This window comes from Pipra filicauda, unplaced genomic scaffold (genome assembly GCF_003945595.2).
Source record: "Pipra filicauda isolate LSUMZ 115617 unplaced genomic scaffold, ASM394559v2 scaffold189_size1545977_pilon, whole genome shotgun sequence".
Taxonomy (NCBI): domain Eukaryota; kingdom Metazoa; phylum Chordata; class Aves; order Passeriformes; family Pipridae; genus Pipra; species Pipra filicauda.
The window spans coordinates 99,926-121,341 of NW_024104297.1; positions in this window are offsets into that span (position 1 = coordinate 99,926).

Consider the following 21,416-nt stretch of genomic DNA (forward strand, 5'->3'; position numbering starts at 1 on the left):
GACTTATTTCTTATTATTGATTCTGCATCTTTCCTGCCCCTATCATACAGCTAAATTCCTTCCAAAATGACAAAGCCTTGAGGACTTATAGACATTTCTCAAACTGTAACAAATTGCTATTCTTGTTAGAGTTCTAGCTGCAATCCCTATTGGAAAAATGTTATGAGAGAGATACCATCAAAGTGATCCCTGGTTGCTGATGCAGAAATGAAGACAAATCATTTTTAGTAAAAATCAAAAGGGGTAGAAATAGTTGCAGAGTGAGGGAATTTACTACATTACAGTCATTTATCAGAAAGAAAGAAAGAATATTAATTAAAACCCCAAAAGAATGTTTAAAAGTTTTGAAGGCCTCTAAATCCTTAGTTTAATAGTGCAGGTAAGAATCCCTATTTATTCATTAGAAAAATAAATCTGGAATCATCTTGGAAGAAGTATTCTGCTTTTTTCTCCAGAAATCAGGTCACACATAATCATAAGATGAACTTTATGAACTGAAATGATTTAGCACCCCAAGTGTGCCCTCTTCCCTCTTTTTTTAAATATCAGACTAGTATGTTCAGTATAATGAGAAGCATCAATGGACCTCCATATGTTAGAAAGATACACCAGGAGGACACAGCCATAGAGTCAACATTTAGATGCTCTAACAAAAGTCAACAGAAAGAGAGAGGATTGTTTTCACTTTGTTAATTTCTTAATAAGTTCTTACTTTAAAAAAAAAATAATCCTTTTCTCACTCTTAAAAATAATATAGAAATTATGCCGGCTTTAAAAATAGGAGCTGCTGTTTGCTAAAACCAAGAGATCATTAAAGTGTGACAAGCTTGAAAATCTGCTCTGACATGTACATGGCTTGGCATTTTCAAATTTTTGGCATATGATGGATAATTACACATGAGTAACAAAACAGAGGTTTGGGGTTTTTCACTTTGTGCAAGATACCAGAAAATCTGTTACGTGAGACTCAGACAAGTTAACTGAGAGTCACTGGCTCCCTTCAGAACTTCTGCTGCTGAAATCCAAACAGAAGAAAAACACAGGAGAAGTCTCCAAATGCATTCACTAAGAATGCTGCAGTATTTCAATTTGAGTGTAGAACAGGCATATGAATCAAAAGTTTGCCAAAAAAATGCGTGGCAGAGACCAGATAATGAAGTAGGACAGGTTTTGGCCCATCAGCAATAGAAACATAACTTGTCACAAGCCCCGTTGTAACCAGAGCACAGGGGAAGCACACGTGCTCTCTGTAGATGAAGGACTCCTCATCCTAGAAGGAACATCTTCCAGTGTGAAGTGACTAGTGGCAGAATTAAGGAATCAACCAATCTATCCTAACCCCTTTAAAATGAAAATGGAAGGCAGAATCTTGCATTACAGATCAGACCAGAAAAAGAGCAGCTGCGTTTTTAAAAAGGGATGTGACAGTTGGAGCTGTGAGTCAGGAAGATGCCACTAACAGCAGTGTTTTATAAGGAACTGACAACAGAAAAAAGGTCAGGAAAAAATGGTCTGAGAGGAAATTACTGTTGTTGAATGTAGAAACAATGAGATTATATGTGAGAGTTTGGAAAGCTTAAACACTTCAGGTAGAGTTTAAAACAGAAGACTGAACTGAAATGCTGAAAGGGTGGTTAGAACTACCTTGAAGCTCTTGCAGAAGATAAATGGAGTGAGAAAAGCCTGCAAGAAAAAAAGAAAAGTCCAAGTGGAAAATAATGAACAGACTGGTAAACCTGGGATCAGTTTTGCTATACAGCTCATGTCCATCACACGCACACATCACCACACCCGCCCCTTTTTCCCAGTACCTTCTTTACTACAGATTTCAAAATTTAAAACCTTCCTTCAGGATGCCATTTTAGACTGAACAATACATCACACATCCATCTGTGTTTTTATCCTTTCAGTTAATGGCTCTTTAAAAGAATTATCATACAATTATTTCTTAGGCTGATCTGTCACTAGGAAAGAAAAAAGCATTTATATGCAGTAGCAGAAGCTATCAAGGGCCAAAGAATTAGTAAAATTACACAGGTGCTATAGAAACATTAGAATATAACAAGTATATAGCAGAATCAAAGAATGCCCTCTTATGCTGAATAGGAGTTCATCTAGTTACACTGGGCAATATAGTTTCTTTCCTCATCACAATTTTAAAATTAAAGATGACTGTACTGCAATCATTTGTTCTGATCCTTACAGACATTGTAACTACTGTAGTACAGATAATGGTATCGTTAGCTGAAAAGAAATATTAAAACCTAAATTATTAATATATAAAAGAGTTAAACAAAACAAGATAAATGTTAGTTGCTAGTGTTTATATGATAAACTCTTGTGCTGGTTATTATGCCAATGGGACCAAATAAGGGTACTTTGCACATATAATGATAGGAAATTAAAAACTTGACTAAAATAAATCACTTTTTTAACACAGCAGTTCCTTCAGCTGAGGCTCTGGTTGATACATTAGATAGCCCTGTACACCTTCACCCTGACATACACTTATTTGGAACAGTTTGTAACATTCCCATTTTGTCTGTGAAAAGACATTTTAATTGAAAAATCATTTGCCCATAAAATTATCATCATCAATTTACATTCTACAAAGGGGCTGCATGATGACCATAAAACAATTTGTAAGTGGATTCATTCTACCCACTAAATCACTTTACATTATTCTGTGAACAGAATGATTAAAGCAGGTTAGAGTTTTGCTGGCAAAGTAATTATGTTGTTATGCATTTCAGCCACACAGATACTTGTAACAGCTAGTCCATTTATCCTGGTGACAGAACATCTATACTAAATGGGTAGAATGCATTTTATTTACTTGATGCAATTCATTTAATTCACAAAATACTTTTAAACTTAGTTTTTGTCATCAGGATAGCTTTATCTATTTATTTATTCAGCTTTTATTTTATTTAGCTGATCAGAATTTTTGAGTTTTAAGGAAAAGTAAGAATAAATTGTCTAGTAGAAATAGGTCAGCTCTACAGAACTTGTGTTTAGATTTGGAAAAATCTACACAGTGGGCACTTAGACAAAATCCTGCTGTAGTCTCCCCTATTACATCAAAACTAAGAGCTCATTCCCATTCCCACTCCCACATTCTGGACTGTGCCCAGTATCCAGCTCTTGGTGTTTGACCATTGATATGTGCAGGGCTGCTTGACAACATACAAACATAGACAACAGCTACAATAATCAATAAATGGCACTGGTAATTTTACATCTCTGTAACATCACCCCTGTCCTGAAACTAAGGATCTCTGACTGGTGGGCTCAGTTGAACCACCACAAGCAAATTATTTGTGTTGTTTGCATTGGATAAATACATTCAAATATGTAAGCCTGGACACTTAAATCTGAGTTCCTCAGTTAGTGAGGGTTCCAAGTCCACGTGTAGGGATCCTACTGGTGTAAAAATAACAGGAGCAAGAAACACTATGAAGCCTGACACCGTCCAAGAGAACCATCTCTTCCATATTCTGTAGTTTCAAGGTAAGAATAGTTAAATGCCTGGTTAAGATTTGTAAACATGCTGAGAATGTCAAACTTTTAAAGAAATAGCCAGAAAAAAACCCCTTATTTACTGGAAAGCCAATTAATTCTAAGATTCAGAATTCTATTTAAGTTTCCAGCTCAAAAAGAACACGACTAATTAGGCATACACACCTGACCATGAGCTTTCCATGGGAAGCATACCCCTGCATTTTCATATTTGAAAATCCAAAATCAGCATGGACATATCACTGAATAAATATAACTACTTAAAAGGAAGTGAAAAAAACCATTCAAATCTCACACAACTTTCCTTCTACCATGATTAGCTAAAACTTACATTTAACAAAGAAAAACAAACAACCCCCCCCCCCAAAAAGCATGGATAAATCTCTACACACACACACCCTTTCATGACCCTCTCACACCGCAAGGGAGCTCCTGACTTGAGGAAAAAAATAAAAAAATAAAAAAATACTTCGACTTCCCCACAGGTTTGTTACACCAGAGCCATCACTTCCTCACAAGCACCCGTCAAATTTTTTCTGTTTAGCTGGGGTTCTTAAAAGTTTTTGTTATTTGGGGGTTTTTTTTGGAAGGAATAATACATTTAGATGAAGAGCAATGCACCAGTAGTTTGGTGGGCATAACAGCCTATTTTTATTTGCTGTTCAACTCATTTTTTTAATCTGAAGAAATTGTGCTTGTAGCAATACCATTCCCCTTAAAAGAACTCACAAACTGGTTTCATGCCACAACTGCAGAGACTTTATGAAGTGACAGCAGCATTACAGCTCTCCAATCACACTCCATTCTCATTAAATAGCTAATCTAAAACCAATCAACCAAAACACAGAGAACAACTGCACAGAATACAAATCTTTTACTTGCAAAATGGAACTCAAATTAAAGTAAATCACAGTTAAATCTCAGATCTGAGTGACCACCTTTCAAAAATAATTTAATACAAAAAGGAGTAGCTGGAAAAATCAGGTATTTTCCTTAGTAGGATCAGCAATCATTTACCCACGTAACCAATTATTATACTTAACTTCAACAACAACATTATCTAGGCAATAATCTATAGGGTGTTAACACATTTTTAACACTACTGGAATAAACAAATGTTTTTAACAGTAAATGTCAATATTGTATAATTAGTTATTTCTACTTGGGTCGATATTGTCTAAAATCAAATTTTACATATCTACTAAAAAGTGGTTTCTTTTAAGCACTCCAAGCTATTTAAAACACAGCACTGACTGTGATGAGGGACATTTCTGTATCTGAGCAGATACAAAACCCACTTTGGGTTTTGAGTTGTTTTTTTTCAAGCCACGGGATGTGGGAGCTCAAAATGCATTAACCAGCTGCAGAAGGGGTAGCAAAAGGAACTATTTTGTCACAAGTCATTCTAGCATCTGCAAAAAGAAACAAAATATGCAATTGTTTATCATATTCTGGATAGTTCTGAAGACTAAGTCCTTTTTAAATATTCTATCTCCTCAGACTTGTATGTTCACAGTTGGCTCATTAGAGCGAGACCACATAAAGGTTGATCCTTTGAATTTATTGGAGGGGGGAAGTAAATAAAAGATAAAAATAACTAAAACTGAAACTTTGAAAACTTAAAGGAAGAATACTTAAACTCTTCCTTTATTTCAAGAAGTACTCTCTTTCTGCTTTTGACCTGCTGTAGAAACTTCCATGGACGATTCATTTAAAAACTCTTTCTCTGTGTATTTATTGGGGGCCATAAATGACGTCTGTCTTCACTACTAAATCAGTTTGAAATCCACAAGTATACACCGAATGATCAAACAAGATTTATAAATAATAGCAAGCCATAAACTGCATAAATAAACAACTAAAGTTTTTGTCATGACTGTTGTTTTCTTAGAAACCTACAATTACATGGATCTAATTTGTGAAAACATTTCAAGGTAGTCCATGGAAACAATTAGTAGTTTTATGTTTGTCTTGCAAATTAACACCTCATTATACATTCCTTTGTTATACATCTAACTGGCCCTCTTAAATTGTACTGTGGCTGCAACAAGCTCTTTTAAATATTTATGATTATGAAATCTTAACTGCCTCTTAGTAAATGTTAGAAACATTGAAAAGAAAGACAAAGCTGACAAGCAGCATTCTTCAATGAATTATTTCTGTCCATCCCTTCTGCTGTGTTTCAACAATTCTACTCAATAGACCCTCTTATGCCTTTCTAGTATGCTCCTAAAATAATATCATTAGCACTTCCTTTATGAAAGCTTTAGGTTAATATATGGATATTCAGCTGATGGTAAATATCTGATCTCCCATGAAATCAAATGAGCAAGATCAATTCTCAATTTCACTGAAGAAAAATATAACCTACATTGCTTCAAAACAGTCTCTAGTTCTCAGTATTCCCTAATCCAAGTGTCCTCTAATAAAATATACTGGTGGAATATATGCTTCTTTATATGATCTTACAGATCAAGGAGGCCAGGATCAAGGAAGTCAGTAACAATATCTAGGTACATACTATTAATCATTGGTACAGTTTTTGCTATGGAAGAAATGTGTTTATGTAAATGATTAAGGAAGGGGGATAACAAGCCATACCCTTGAACACTGAGGAAAGAAATATAAAGCACAGCAGGGGATATTTCTTTCCTGTAGATGTTCAAGAACTGTGCTAAATCATATACTTCCAAAAAGTGATTTGGAGCTTATTCATTTAATCATTTATTTAATTATTAATAAAACAAACAGCATTAGAGTGATGAAAAGCACAAATACACTTGGAGGCCTTAATGGGTAAATACAATTATATACTGTAATAAACCCTTGCACAGATCTCTGCAGCCAGTGGTTCAGAGCACTCAGATGCATTTTTGGAGAAGCATAAACAATGCAAAAAGCTATAATTGCAGTGTCAGTCATGGTGTCCGTACAGAATATCAAGTACAAAATCATATCTTGATTCATTGACATGAGTCTTTGGTAAAATAAAAGCCATCAAAGCCGACAGTAGAAGCACAGTGTCCTCTGCTGGGGAGGCTGACCCAGGCTCCTCACCTGAACATGGGGGGGAAGGGGAAACCACGGCTCTCGTAACCAAAAATGAGCCCATTCAATCAATCATTTGTTCCAAAAATACCATTTTTCACAACACACAAAAATAGTGGGAGACAGAAGACCATCCTGGAGATAGTGCTTCAGTGACTTGTAACAATTCCAACTTGATTAATGGTTCAGTAGCCATTACTTATATAATTCACCATAAGTGATCTTAAAATACTTGACTTGTTCATGCAAACTGCCATTGCTGAAAATGACCAATTGAACCATTTGTCAAAGAGAACTGAAAGCACTCCTGAGCACAAGTGTTCTTAATCTTTGGGTTTTTTTTTTTTAATAAGATGAGGATTCAGCTACAAAATGTGTCTCTGTAATTTAGAATGAAACAAGAACTGGAGCATGAGTCAATAGCTCTCCTCGATTACTGGATGTGATCAATTCAACCTGAAGAAGCTGTAGCTTTCTCTGCCAGAAAGATAAATAAGATATCTCATTCTAAACTGAGGCACAAAGGAAACACCCATCCCTATCTTGTGTGAATTCTCTTACAGCAACAGTCAATAATGCCAGAGTGTAAACTTTAAATTTAACTGAACAAAAAAGGATGCAACTATCAGAAGCTTCTTTCCAAACTGAATGGCATTTATATTTGAATGTTAAATGTAACATTTGAAGGAAAAAAAATTAACAAATGCATGGAAAAATAATAAAGAAAATTACAAAAGTATCAACCGCTCACCACAGCCAATAATAAATGGTAGCTTTTGTAAATAAATGAATTTACATCTCTTGTAAATTGCTTCTGTATTCTGTGACAAATCAATAAGACAATTCTTTTACAAACAGGAAATATCCTATTTGCACATAAATATTCCTTTATATTTAAGCCAGTTGATAGAGTTACATTGCTTAGTTAACCAACATAACACTGAAGCAACCTCACAGCAGTGATGTAAAGAAGTTAAATAACTGCCCTCATGGACATAATGTATTGTTGTGTACCAATGTTCACTGCTGATGTGGGGCAAACAACTTAGCTTTAATGTGCACTGTTAAAAGACCCAAAATGCACTGATAATAAAAACTGAGTACAGACCCAGAGTGCAAACTAATCCGTTTATGAAAACAAATATGGCCAAGGCAGAACATATCTTGTACTCATCTGAAATACTGCAGAAGACAGCAAGTCCACCAAGGTGAAACCAGGCAAAATAATTGTCTTATTGTGTGTTAGTTCTCCCCCAAAAAATGCAAGAACCACCTCTCTTCATGACAGGCTGACAACACTTAAAATCTTCAACTATAGGGAAAAATCATATGAACTTTTCACTCTGATGTTGAATGACCAACAGATGATGGAGAGACACTCAATGTGTTAGTTTGGCAAATTTGCCTCCCTGGGGAAATACATTCTACTCCAGCACTTCCATTTTGTAAAATCTTCCAAATATATTTGTTTTTTGAAGTTCTCTAATGGGCTTGTGGAAATTATGACCTCAGTTGTACTTAGTTAAATCAGTAAGCCAGCATCTTTCATAATCCATCTAAGTTTCTGTGGCTGTATGTGAACAGGAACCCAAAGACTACAAATTGTCAGTACTGGTATGATTTGGAACTGATGACCATTAAACCAGAGTGGTCTAATCTTCTTGTTTAATTCAAATGGATATAATTCCTAATGTCTCTTGAAAAAGATTCTGATTTAGTCCCAGGTTTGTGGCACAACAAGAGCTCACTGATCTGGATTTTTTTCACATTAGAAATCATTAGCTGTCTTGAGTCTGTTCTTCTAATGCATGTAAGATTTTTATGCACAGGTTCCTGTCATGCATCATTTCAAATCACTTCTGCTGTGCATTATACATAGTTCAGTAGCAAATGTAGGGAAAACTGTTTTGGCAGATCAAGGAGAAAATTCTAAGGCAGGTATTCTTATCCACTTTCAAAGTCCAGCCTGCTTCTAACAAATCTAAATTGCAAGTGACACCACTGGGGGGGGAAAAAATAGCCCCATTGTACCTTTCTGCCTCCAACAGTTTAATTTACGTAAAAGGGGGGATTCCACTGCTCTTTTAAACTACCTCACTTTCCCTTTTAACGTGCTTTAAAATCCACAGATAAAAATTACGTACTACACATATTATATTATTGTGTTTGAGTTGTGCAATGAGCACAGCTCCACGGGCACTTGGGCCAGATGTGTGTGTTCATTTCGTTTGTGCACAGAAGAACCCAACATGTTTGCACAATTGTACTCTTAATTTGCCTGAAGTTTCCAAACTCTGTTTCCAGATGGTTCCCATTCCTTCAAAATATACCTTTCATGAGGGGGGACCCAACAACTCAACTGTGACAGCATTCATGCAACTGAAAATCAGCTAAATACAGAGCCAAAAATCGGGGCCAAGTTCACAGGGGGAAAGACTCTCAGATGGAGAAGACTTTTTCCCTAAACTAGAACTAAACATTATTTCTCTGAATTAAATGGTAAATTTAAAGACGATAGGAGGGAAAGATAATTCTGTTTTTCCATTAAGAGCCATTCCAAGTAAGATAACTATCAGCTAAATTAGATAGCAGCTAAATTAGATAGCCCAGCAAGATAAATGCTTTATAACTGCTTAGAGCTGTATCAGAATTGTACTTAAGCCTAAGGCCAACTTGACTATAGACAGTAAATACTATACAGTGGATATGGTACAACAGATACATTTCTTGCCATTAAACATTCAGAAAAACACTTTATCTACAGGTTTGTATGGAAGCACAGCACAATGAGACAGCAAAATAACCCACAGTCACTCATTTAGCCTGTAATAAAAAGAGGAAACTGTTTTACAACAAAGTATCCCATCTAGAAAAAATGATTGTATCTGTTCTCCTGCATGTAAACCTTTTTAAGGTACTCCTCTGTAAAACATTTCTGGAAAATCCACCCCATCCATTCACAGTCACCATATAAACAATATAAACAGCAAAGCACATAATAACATGCAGTTATAATTGGATCCAAAAGGCATTTCACTTTTCTCCTGATCTCTTTTAAAAACCATCTTACACATTTTTCCTCTTTTTTTCTCGCAGAGGACCTTTATACCATCCTCTGCTATGACTCCTCAGACACAGCAGCAAAATAATTTAAGGCCTTGGATCTATGTGGCATTCCTGTAGCAGTGCTAAGCTCTCTAAAAATCTCCTTCAAATACATTACTGAATCTCTAATATCAGATTATCTTAGGCTATCAGGGTCTAGAAGTACCTATAATTGTTTAGTTAGTCCAATATATTCATTTTCTAGAACAAGTAGTGTAGAGGAGGGAGAGGATGACTTTGTGTTGCACAGATGAACAGGATTGCTGTTTTCATCTCGAATGGATTCCACAGAAGTCTTATGTTTCCAAGTCTACTGATGGAGTAAGTGTGTCATCACTCCTGTTTGCTGGCAAAATTAAGGAAAAGCTACCACAATCACTCAGTTGAATTCAAAGCACTGCCAGTGTGATCCCCTAAAGCTGCTTTTTGAAGGTGGAAATAAATGATTTTTTTTCCTCTTTTGTTTGCTATGCCAAGAAAAGATAATGCAGCACATTCAGTTAACATTTGTCCCTGAAGCACATTATTCCTCCAGGAGTATTATGTGGGAGTAGCACAGACATAGTGTTTCAAATTAATCAGGAATAGGATTAATCATGCAAGAAATAGAAGTTAAAATGTAATATTTAAAAATAAAGTTACAGCAGTAGAAATGTATAATTAAAATATTTTTCCTAGCTACCATTCCTGCTGCCACATTAAGTTTGACTTTATCAGTTACCTTCCTCTATTTTTTAATTTCTCAGCTTTACTGCCTTACAGTACAAACCTGCCATTTATTGAAGCCTAGTTAGAAATACCTGAGCCTTTTTTCCTATTCCCTCATTTTTTAGCAAAATGGAACAGCTTCAGAAAGATTCTGATCTGCATGTTAGGTCTGACTGGAGAGCACATGGGGACAGTGCAGTGTGGAGGGACAGGGAGCAGCACAGGGGAAGGGAAGAAGTGAGCAGCTGGTTAAAGGGAGTGTTGTTCCTGGTGAGAACCAATCACAAAAATTAAAGCAGCATTTTAGAGCACACTAAAAATAATGCCTTCCAAGTGGCAGCAATAAGCACAAGAAATGTGAACACGATTCATAACACTGAAGGGTAGCAATGGAAGGGTGAGTGGGAAGGTTCACCAAGAGCTCTGTTATCTGAACGTGGAAAAATATCCACCCTGCAGAATCCACATGCCAATCACTCAGTTAGGATTGCTATAATTAGAAATACAGACTAGCATGCTTATTCCTTCCTTCTCCTCACATGTGTATCTTCATTTCATCAAACATCTTTAATTTACTAAAATCAGGTTTCTCAGTGAATTCTGCCACGACCTCACTAATTCCTTCAGCTGCAATTTCCACTAAGTATAACACAGTAACAAGAAACATGACATTATTTGAAGAAGAGCTGTATAATTAACTGCTGGCAGGAGAATGGCAAATGAAACATTCATTTCATGTGCATATCATGAATCTTCTTGTATGTATTTGCCACAATAAGTATTAACAATAACACTTTATTAATACTTTATTTCTGCATGATCATGCTGAAGCACTATGCAGCTGCTTCCCTGGAATCACATTTTCTCTCTCCACCCATTTTTTCTTCATAACTTGCTGTCTTCCCATTTTATCCACCCAGCATCTTATACCACCTAATGCTCACATCAAATACAAAAAGCCTTTATCCTTTTGGTCTGACAAAGGATTTCTTTTTCCCACAATGATGTTGATATTAAATGTGCCAGATCAATGTTATTTTTGCTTTCCTACCAAGAGGCCAAGTGAAATCTCTTAAGAGACAAAGTGCTAAGTGTTTTATCTAGTTCATGGTTTTAATCACAGAGTATACTCCTACTTTAAAATGTATAATACAAATCTATACAGATCTCAGGATTTTAAAATGCTAAAACTGTTGCTCAGTTAAATTGCTGTCACACTAAAAAAGGAAGACCTGCAGCTTGTATGAATAAGGCATTGACAAGCTTCACATTAACAGGCAGGGGATTAATCTGTAGAGGTGTGGAAATACTTAAGAGCTCAGAGGTTTACAGCTAGCAGCTTATTTAGAAGTTCAGTCAAGCACAAGTTTTACACAAATGGAAAGTGCTCCAAACTTTGTCCTTCTCTTCTTGGAGCACCTTCAAATATCACAGAAATGAAGAAGAAGCCTCATGCTCCCAGGAGTGCATCCAGCAGGTTGCACCAGATTATTCCCCCATATTTAGCACCTCTAAACCACACCTTGAGTAGTGGGTCTGTTTTGGGGTTCCCTGTTGACAAGCTGGGGTCAGTGTAGCAGGGGCCACCAACACATGGGTCCTGAACAGCTGAGGTACATGGAGAGGCTGGAGGAGCCAGGTTTGCACCAACTGAGAAAGGGAAGGCTCAGGGCATTTAATTGCAGTTTTCAATTACCTGAGGGGTCAGCTAATTGAAAGAGGAGAAGTCACAGGTGGTCTCAGAAGGGATGGAACAAGAGGCAACAGTCACAATCTTCAAACAGTGCTTTACTGGTCTTTTCTGTGGTAAGAAGCAGCTGCCAGAGGTATCTTACCTAGAGCATAGTTTTGAAAAAATAGACACAATTTCTCCCTTCAAGGTAAAGGTGATGCTTTAAGAATCAGTGAGAAAGGAACTGGTTTTCAAAAGAAACTTGTATATAATTAAATAATAAAGTCATTTTAAAATATTGTTTATTTCATATTTATCTCTAATAAATTCTCCTAAATAAAAATACATATATTGGGAGTGCATGCTCAAATTTTTTTGCTGATGAGGTGCATGTTCAGAAAGCTTGGAGACCACTACACTAGGGAATCACACAACCAGTGCAACTCAATCTGAGTGCACCTTAGGGCACATTCATCACTCATTTAAAGGAAAGAATTCAGTTTCACAGAATATTCAGCACTGCAACACTGGATGAAAGTATATTAAGATTCGAGACAGAAACTAGAAACTAAATAAAGCTTGAGTTACGTGAAGGCGTCCAAAAGATTTTTGTGGATTTAGTAAATTATTCTTCATGCATATTGCAGAATTTACGACTCAAAAATCCCACTAAAAATCTGGACAGCTTAGTTATTCAACTAAATCCTCACACCAGCAGGTGGTAAAGGAATCCAAAGCACACTTCATTTTCAGGGAGGCACAGCTTAATGTCAAGATATTTTAAGCAGAGGCTAACTGTGCCCTTTTGTATAAACATTCCAATTAGTTAAGCCTGTTAAATGGGAGACACAGCACTTGCTCCAGAAAGTTTTAAGGCACTGTTTAATGTCAGACTTGCAAACATTTAGCGAGACAAACTCCAAAAGCAAATTCAGCTGAAGCTGTAAAAGAGGGGCTGGAAGAGACAGAAAAATCCCAGGAGTTCCTCTGCTGTATCATTTGAACTGCAATTGCCAGGTAATTTTGGAAGTAATTTCGCCACAGGTCTACTTGCTTGAATCAAACTACAGTTTACAGTAGGTCACATTAGAGTTATATCCCCCACCTTCCATTAAAAACTGGACAAAATATTTTTCCTAATAAAGAGAAATAGCTACAGATATAAACCTTTCTAAATAAGGGAAGAAGACAGACATGATCCTTTAAAATATTTTTTCACGTTCAATGGGTATTTTGAGGATTAAGAATTATTTTAAAAACAAACTCTTTACCTTCTCTATGAAACTTTCATTCTGGTCAATAAAAACGTTTCAACTGTGTTAAATTAATATCATGACAATTAATTTTTTTTTTTCAGTTGGGTTTCTTTTCTCTCAAATACCAAAAAGACTATGAGGAACAGAGGAGTTTAAAAAAGGGTGATTTTAGGTTCTTTTCATTGCCCATTTTCACTTTTGATCCTTTTTTTTCCTTAACTAAAAAGCAATTTCTTCTAAAAACAAACAAACAAACAAACAAATCACCAAAAAAGAAAAAAAACCAAACACAAAATACCCAGATTCTAACCTTAATTACTACAGTTTTTAGGAAATAGAGTCATTTTGCAATGTCCCTACTGCATGTTTTATACTAGACAGAATAAAACAGTGGTAAGCTCTAACAAGATTCTAAGTGAATTCTTGTTGCAGAATGTTCTTGCACCCCTGACTGAACAGAACCTCATTATACACATTTGTCAGAAAGTTCTCAACAACTTGTTAGGATGCTTTAAAAATGTCAAATGCACACAATTGGGTCCTCCATGTACAAATTGTATTGAATATCACCTTATTTTGCATAATTGCCTTTTTTATTCAACTGTCTTTAGATTTTATTCCAGAAGTCACTCACACCCCCCTTCTCTATTTCCAGCTCCAGGGATCTGGCAGAAGTCCCACATGCAACAACCCAGAATCAGTATTTAGCATAAACAGTCAAACCTCAATAGCAATTGGAAAGTATCCATAATAGTAAAAGTGTAAAATCCCAGCTATTCAAGGATTTGGAGATTTCCACAGTGAGAAAATTTACTGGGTAGATTTTCAGGATCACCTACTGATATTTTGTACTCTAAGAGCTGTGGTGAGTCTGTGACTTCTGCCTTTCTAAACATTTATCTACCCTGTACAGGAATCAATCTCATCATCCTCCCAGATAAAAATATACATCTCTCTCCAGACCATGATCTCCTCTTACTTCCATGAATTATAAAGTATAGAACTGATTTAAAGTCTCCCAATATCAAGCCCTTTAGCATCAAACTACACACACAGATTCCTTAGCTATAAACATGGGTCCCTTAATAATTCAAGAAACTCCTTATCTGAGCCTTTGATTGCTTGGTATTTGAGGAAAAAAAAAATTATATTTATCCTAAGTTGTTTTTTTTTTTGCTTTTTTCTGATGGTTCTAAAGCCAACTTCACAAAATCTTAATGTACATTAACCCATTGCAAATAAAAAGGATGCCTTCTTGACTAAAAATAGTTCTTGAATAAATTTGATGAAATAGCACACAGGTATTAGAAATATGTTGAAGAAAATCTCTGTTTACCAGAACATATATTTACACGTATTTCTTTGCAATATTTGCCTAAATCTTGTTTGAAGCACCTGCAAACACTTAACTTTTCCCAGCAAATCAGGACTGACAATAACCGAGTAACTTCTATTAGGTGGAAATAAGTATGCTCTATTTTTAACAAGTTTTCAGAATAAGAAAAGTAATCTGAATTTTGTAAACAGCTGCCATCAGCAAAGACTACCACCAATTGATCACTTCAGTGTGTTCTTACTTGCATGTAGAAATATAAAAATAAGCAAGCAACAAAGATACTTGAGATAAATTCTTCTGAGTCCAGCTGAATCAAAATAATAAGCAGGCTGCATCTGAAAATTAGCTATAAAATATTCCAATAATAGAAATAAGGACATGGAATAGAGAAAGAATATGCACTCTTGATCAGCTACCAACACAGACTGCTTTTGCATTGCAACCTAATTAGTATTAGTTCTTACAAATTTCAATTAGAGAATTTTACTTTAAAAGATATTAAGACACTTTAGATTAAAGTTTCTGTATTTTTCTCAAAATGGTGTTCATATCAGAATCTTCTCAGAGTCTGTTCAGGAGGATGAAATCCAGAATAATCCAAATTTCAAACAGTAAAACAAAATCCTTCCTTACATCCTCCCCTCCAAAAAAAAAGAATGAATCTGTAAAATATTTAATATATTTTGTTTCTAATAGCTCCATTTCTAGAGCTAATCATTGTTCACAGATGCATCTCAATTGGCTTGTTCAGATTTATTAATGATGCCATTACTAATTACAATGCTTAATAGTCCATCTCAGGTAGAATTCCAAGAATACATTCACAAAATTATGTTTAATGTGTGAAGAGGGAAATGGTAATGGAGGGGTGAATATAAACCATGTATCAAAAATGAAGAAAGAAGACAGGTGATTCAAAAAAAGAAATAAGTACCTGAAGAGAGAACAAATGTTGCCAAGTGACTCTGGACTCAAGACAAAGCTGCCCTTTCACAAACAGTCACAAAGCTCTTCCCTTTATCATGTGCTTATTTGGATGCAGAACTGGACTTGTGCTTTTTGTATCTTTTTTAGTAAGTCATCATTAAGATGGAAGTTCCTTCCTAGTCCAAATGGATTAATTCAGATCCACTTTGAAAGACAATGGAGAACATTTTTTGCCATCACAAGCTCAAGTTACTGAAATGAAAGTTTTGCAGGAAGCTTTATGGAAGATTTCTCAGACTAGTAGTCATTCCCACTGACCCCAGAACATCCCTCTACCCAGGAACTTATGAGAGAAGTCCAATTTCAAACCTGTGTATTGCCTCATTTAGAATATGAACTTCAGTATTTCACAAGGCCAACTGCTCAGTGAAATTCCTGCCTGTTGTCCTGTGTCCTCCCCTCAGTTTGTTGTAGGCAGAGTTGAAGCAAAACTACACAAATCAGATATTCTGAGAGCATGTGCATTTCTTCTTAGTGCACATCTGCTCACCTGTGCTCCAGACATCTCTGAATCAGTGCAGTTACATTCTCAGAAGTTTTTTTTAAGGTTCCAACATGAACCCAATTCTCATTATACACCAGAGAGAGGGTTGTGAACATCCCAACCATAGGAAAAACTTTAATCAGCATTTGCTGATTTGCCTTTTTAGATAAGAGTCCAACCATGAACTGAAAATCAAGTCTTATTACTCCCACTGCTTTCATAATTAATTGCTTGTGAAAAAGTTAATAAGGTTTACAGAAATGTAATGTAATGTAGCCCAGAAATGTCAGCACACTAACACAGCCTAAGAAATGGAAATTGCCTTTTAAAAACAATTCTGTTGCTGATTTAACCATAGTGTTTATTGTTAGCACGTTTAAAGTTCCTTAATTAGAAATTGCAAATTAGAAACTATCATGTCCAAGGTGGTTTTTAATAATTAAAGAACCCAACAAACTTTAAATTGAATCACCAAACCTTTGGATAAGTCATAGAAATAAGCAAAGCTTAAATAATCCACAGGCCTTTAATGAGTGAATTGAGACCATCAAAGAGAAAAGAAATAGTCAAAACAGACAAGAAATATAATCAACTTTCCCCCTTACTTTCTTTTTCTAGATTTTTAATTGGAAGCCATTTTTCAATATTGAACATTTTGCATTCAAATGTTACTTTCAAAAATACGGGTAATTTCAACGAGGGAAGCTACAGTTATGGTCAAAACCATTTAAGATACACAAAGGACAGAAAGAGACTTAATGAATGCAAAAAGATTTTTTTAGTAAAATTTTGTGAAATCTCAGCTTTTTTCTATTTCCAATTTATGCACCACAGATTGAAAATTACCATCAGTATGCAGTTTGATAAAAGCAGCCTCACTAAGTTACCTTTTTTTTTTTTTACAGAATCATGAATTAAAAGGAATCTTGCTGATTAGGAGAATGTACATCATCTACAATTTTTTGCACAGTTACAGTGGTCAGGCTGCACAGTGCTGGCCAGTGATGCAGGACCCAGAACCAGCAAAGCATTCTGGCATGACAGCTCTCCATGTACTACTCAACTCACACATTCTCAATGGATAATTTTTATGATTTTCATCATTTTTCCTGCAGTTTTAGAGCCAGACAACACACAGGGGCTTTAAAATATTACCCCCTTCTGAAATCCTACTGTGGTTTTTGAGGTCTCTCACGTCATCCTATAGTTTGGTTCAACTTCCCACCAGCTTTAGCAGGAAGTGAGTGAGGTCTTACATCTGTTTGCTGTACGTATATTCTCCAAGTACTTGAGACAATTTCATTTTTAGTTTTAGAACGCTTAAAACATAACATTTATTTGGCAGCTTCAGTCTCCAGTTTTAGCCAGACCACACTTAAATGTAAGCAAATCTCTCTGGGGTTGAGATTTTACTGGAACTCTTATCAGAACAGCCACACCTAAGGAATGCTGCTCTTTGACTACAATTCCAGTTTACACATAAATAGTCTTGGCAGTTGCTGGCAGAGGGGACATTGCCACAAGAACTGTGTCATATAAGCAACAATTATGATAAAAATAAGGAAAAAGACTTTACCATTATTTATTTGACTCTAGAAAGAAACTAACCAAAGTAGAAAGCAATTTTAATTGCAATAAAACCTGCCCTGTTTCGTCACTGTCTTAATTTTATATGATTTTTGTTTTCCATGTTTGCAGAGCACATTTATTCATTATAAAGCAAAAGAAGTGAAAACTCAAGATAATATTCTTGTCTCTCGATCTCATTTGATTTCTTTTTAGAGCAGGAGGTAAATGCTATCACAAAAAGAGTTCTTATCATACCTGAATAATGTTAAAATGAGTTAAAGATGAGACACTCTTTAACATTTTAATCAGCTTACAGGCTCACAGCACCCCTTCCAGCACCCTGATCAGTTCTTCTCCCAGTTTCCAAAGACAACACATTTCTCCCTCAAAATTCAAGATAGAGCCTCTCATTCAACATTAAAATTGTCTCCAGGGTATATTTAGTTTTCCCACCTTCTGAAACATAACAAGTCCTTTAGTGGACAACTATAAGAATTCATGTATTCACCCCTATCCATGAGTATGATCATGACGCCCACATACCTTTTTTTAAAGTTTTCCTTTAAAAAGGACAATAATCTTTGTAGTAAATCACTCCTGGTATCTGAAAACAGTTAAATTAATATTTCTTTTTAATATTGAAGGGTAAGCACCGATAGGAACAGATGCAACATAAATTAGGGCCTGTGAATAGGTACATTGTACTTTTAAAAGACTTTATAATATAAAGTATCTCTTGACTTTTTCATTGTTTGAATAAATGACTACAGGAGAAGGGTTTCTGAGAGGTTGCTGATTAAAGTGCCCTTTATTGTTAAAAGCGTAATTAAGTAATACTTGAATTTATAACTCTCTTCAGGGAGTCCACACTCCTAAGGAAATTAGAAAATGGCTCAGCCAGAAAGTCATCTAGTTAATAATACCTTTTAATTATCACAGCTAGCCTGTGTGGCATTCACATTTGCAAGGTTTCATTTTATTTAAAGAAATTAAAGTGCAGATCAAATCACAAAACTCTCCTTTTATGCACTGTCCAAAGTCCATTAAACAAAATATAATTTAAGAACAGCATGGAGTTATAAATAGCCTGCTGTTTGGAATAACCTGTCAGTCTGTTCCCAATTATATATGTTTAGCTAACAGCTCTCTAATTAGCAATTGCTTCTGACTACATAGCTCCTAAAATGTTTACATTGGAAGTCACAAATTACTGTCTAATTATGTTGGTTACATTATTTTACATAAAACATAAATAAATTATCTGCCCATGCTATAGAAACAAAATGTGCTGCCATCACTGCATGACTACAAGACACACCATTGGTACCACTGGTATTTCAAGCCTTAGAAAAAAGAGTGTTTAACTCAAATACATAAAAAGCATAAGAGCATCTTCACTGCATCAAGGAAGATGACATTTATTAAGAGAGTGCATCACTCATGAAATGGATTTTGCTTGGCAAAGTAAGGTAGAAGGAACAACTCCCTTAAATCCGCTGAACTTCTCTTTTCAAATGTTGTCACATTTCCACCTGCAACCCTTGGGAATTTTGCACAAAGGATTCCTGCTGATCAGCAGGGAGAGGTGAGGCAAAGATGCAAAATGAGGTGAAGGCTGGCAAAGAGGAAGGACAGAGGTAGAGTGGGACACATCAGGGTTGGGGGGGGGGTAGTGATGCAGAACCCAGAATAATCAAGTCTTTCAAAGATCCCTTTCAAGTCACTGAAACTGGAAACAAAACTGATGACAGCCTGACTTGTATCAGATGTTGAAACTTCTCATTCCCACAGCTAGACCAGAGCCAGCACATAACAACTTCCTTTTCCCTCCAATTCTAGCTTACACTCCAGAACTGCAAATCAAACCCAAAATTATCACTGTAAGCCTCCTCTCTCAGAAAAGAAGCGGCCAACATCTAAAGTATTCAGATACTTAAAAGAAACCAGCAGTTTCCCCTTCACACATGAGCTACTGCAACATATGCATGAATTTTTTTCTTCCTGAATTATCAACAAGTGGCCTCCAAACCGCCAAATGCAAAGTACCAACCTCTCTGTGTAATTGCTGTATTTAAATAGAATTTGTCATATATGTAGAAATATTTCTATTCTGTATTTATGAAAGATGCCATGCTCATTTACACGCATTACAGCAAAATCTCATGCAACACAGTTATTCTTTCAGGCAGGCATTGGCAGGACACATCTGTCAACATATAGAACAGCTGGCAAGTATTGTTTTTCTCATTTCATAAACAGTAAATTGTTGATAAATACCAAAAATATCAAATTATTTCTGATGAATAAATGTATGGTAATTGTGCCTTCCCTTACAGAAGTTTGTGGGAGATGAGAAAGAAAACATGAGACTTCTTATCTTTTTATTGGGAGCTAAAGCAAATGTCAGAATTAGAAAATATGTTGATCTTCTCATGAGGATAAAACCCACAAGAATATATTACCAACTTATGACACCATCACTGCAGCTATTTAAGATAAGGCATGGTGAGATTTCTTCCACATTGTATGCAGTTGTATGGAGGCATTTGGATTATGGTGGTTGAAAGGTCAAATTAGCAGTTCCAATTCATGTGCCAAGCAGAAATTCTCAAGGCAGCCATACAACATGAGAAGTACTGACTAAATAGCTGAACAGTAATTATTTCAAAACTATTATATCTGGATGAAGCACCAGACTTTGGAAAAGAACTGCATGTTTCTTTCTAAGTTTTCCTTTTTGTTACTTGAGATGCCTAAACATTCTTTAGTCAGATCTGGCACCACTGCTTGCTAACACTTCCTAGAATAAGATGGTTTTTCAGACACTTTCAGTGTGAGAGAACCCAAATAGTTTCAGTAACAGATATATTATGGAAACATGATAATCCCATCCCATGTCCTTAAGGGCTGACACTGAAAACTTACAAAGGCAGCCAGGTATGTTGTGCATTTTCTCTAATAATAGCTGACCTCTACTTGTGAATTATTCTCTTTAGAAAAACAAGGCAGACCCAAAATAGTTGTTCCCACTTCCTCCGGGGCCCTAAACTCTTTTTTAATATATTCTCACATCTCAATACCTTAATTATTAATTTGTTACCTCAGCTGACTTGTTTGGTGAGCTCTTCTCATCAGTACAAACCTATTTACCAGGCTGCAATTTTCAACTTATATATGATCCTTCATGTTATTAAAAATCCACTCCCTAAGCACATCCCTATCACTCAGGAAACTACCTGTCACACATAATTATGTTAACTTAGCTACACATTCAGAAAAAATGTGCATATTATTAACAATGAAAGCAAACATATGGAGAGGTGACCTTGCTTCTGTCAAAGAATGTACTTTCTACATTCAGCATTTAGTAGGAATGACCTTTACATACAGTTAATTGGCCACCTCAACTACAGTAAGTAATAGAACATTTCCACTGACTGTATATTTATTATGGAAAAACAAGTTCCCAATCTTTGTTTTCCTGGCACTGCTTTCTTACAAAGGATGACATGACTTGGGTCCCAAAGCATTAATCCTGAAGCACTATTAACAAGATGAACAGACCCCCATCACATTTGTAAGCAAGATGAATAGTGCAAATTCAATGACAAAGCTAAATTGGGCAAAGATAGACAGATCACCACTTGATGGGGAGAATCAATTAAGTACAGCATCCCATTTTTCAAAGGCTAGATTCCATGATCCCTTACAGTGTAAAGTAGTTCTGCTTCT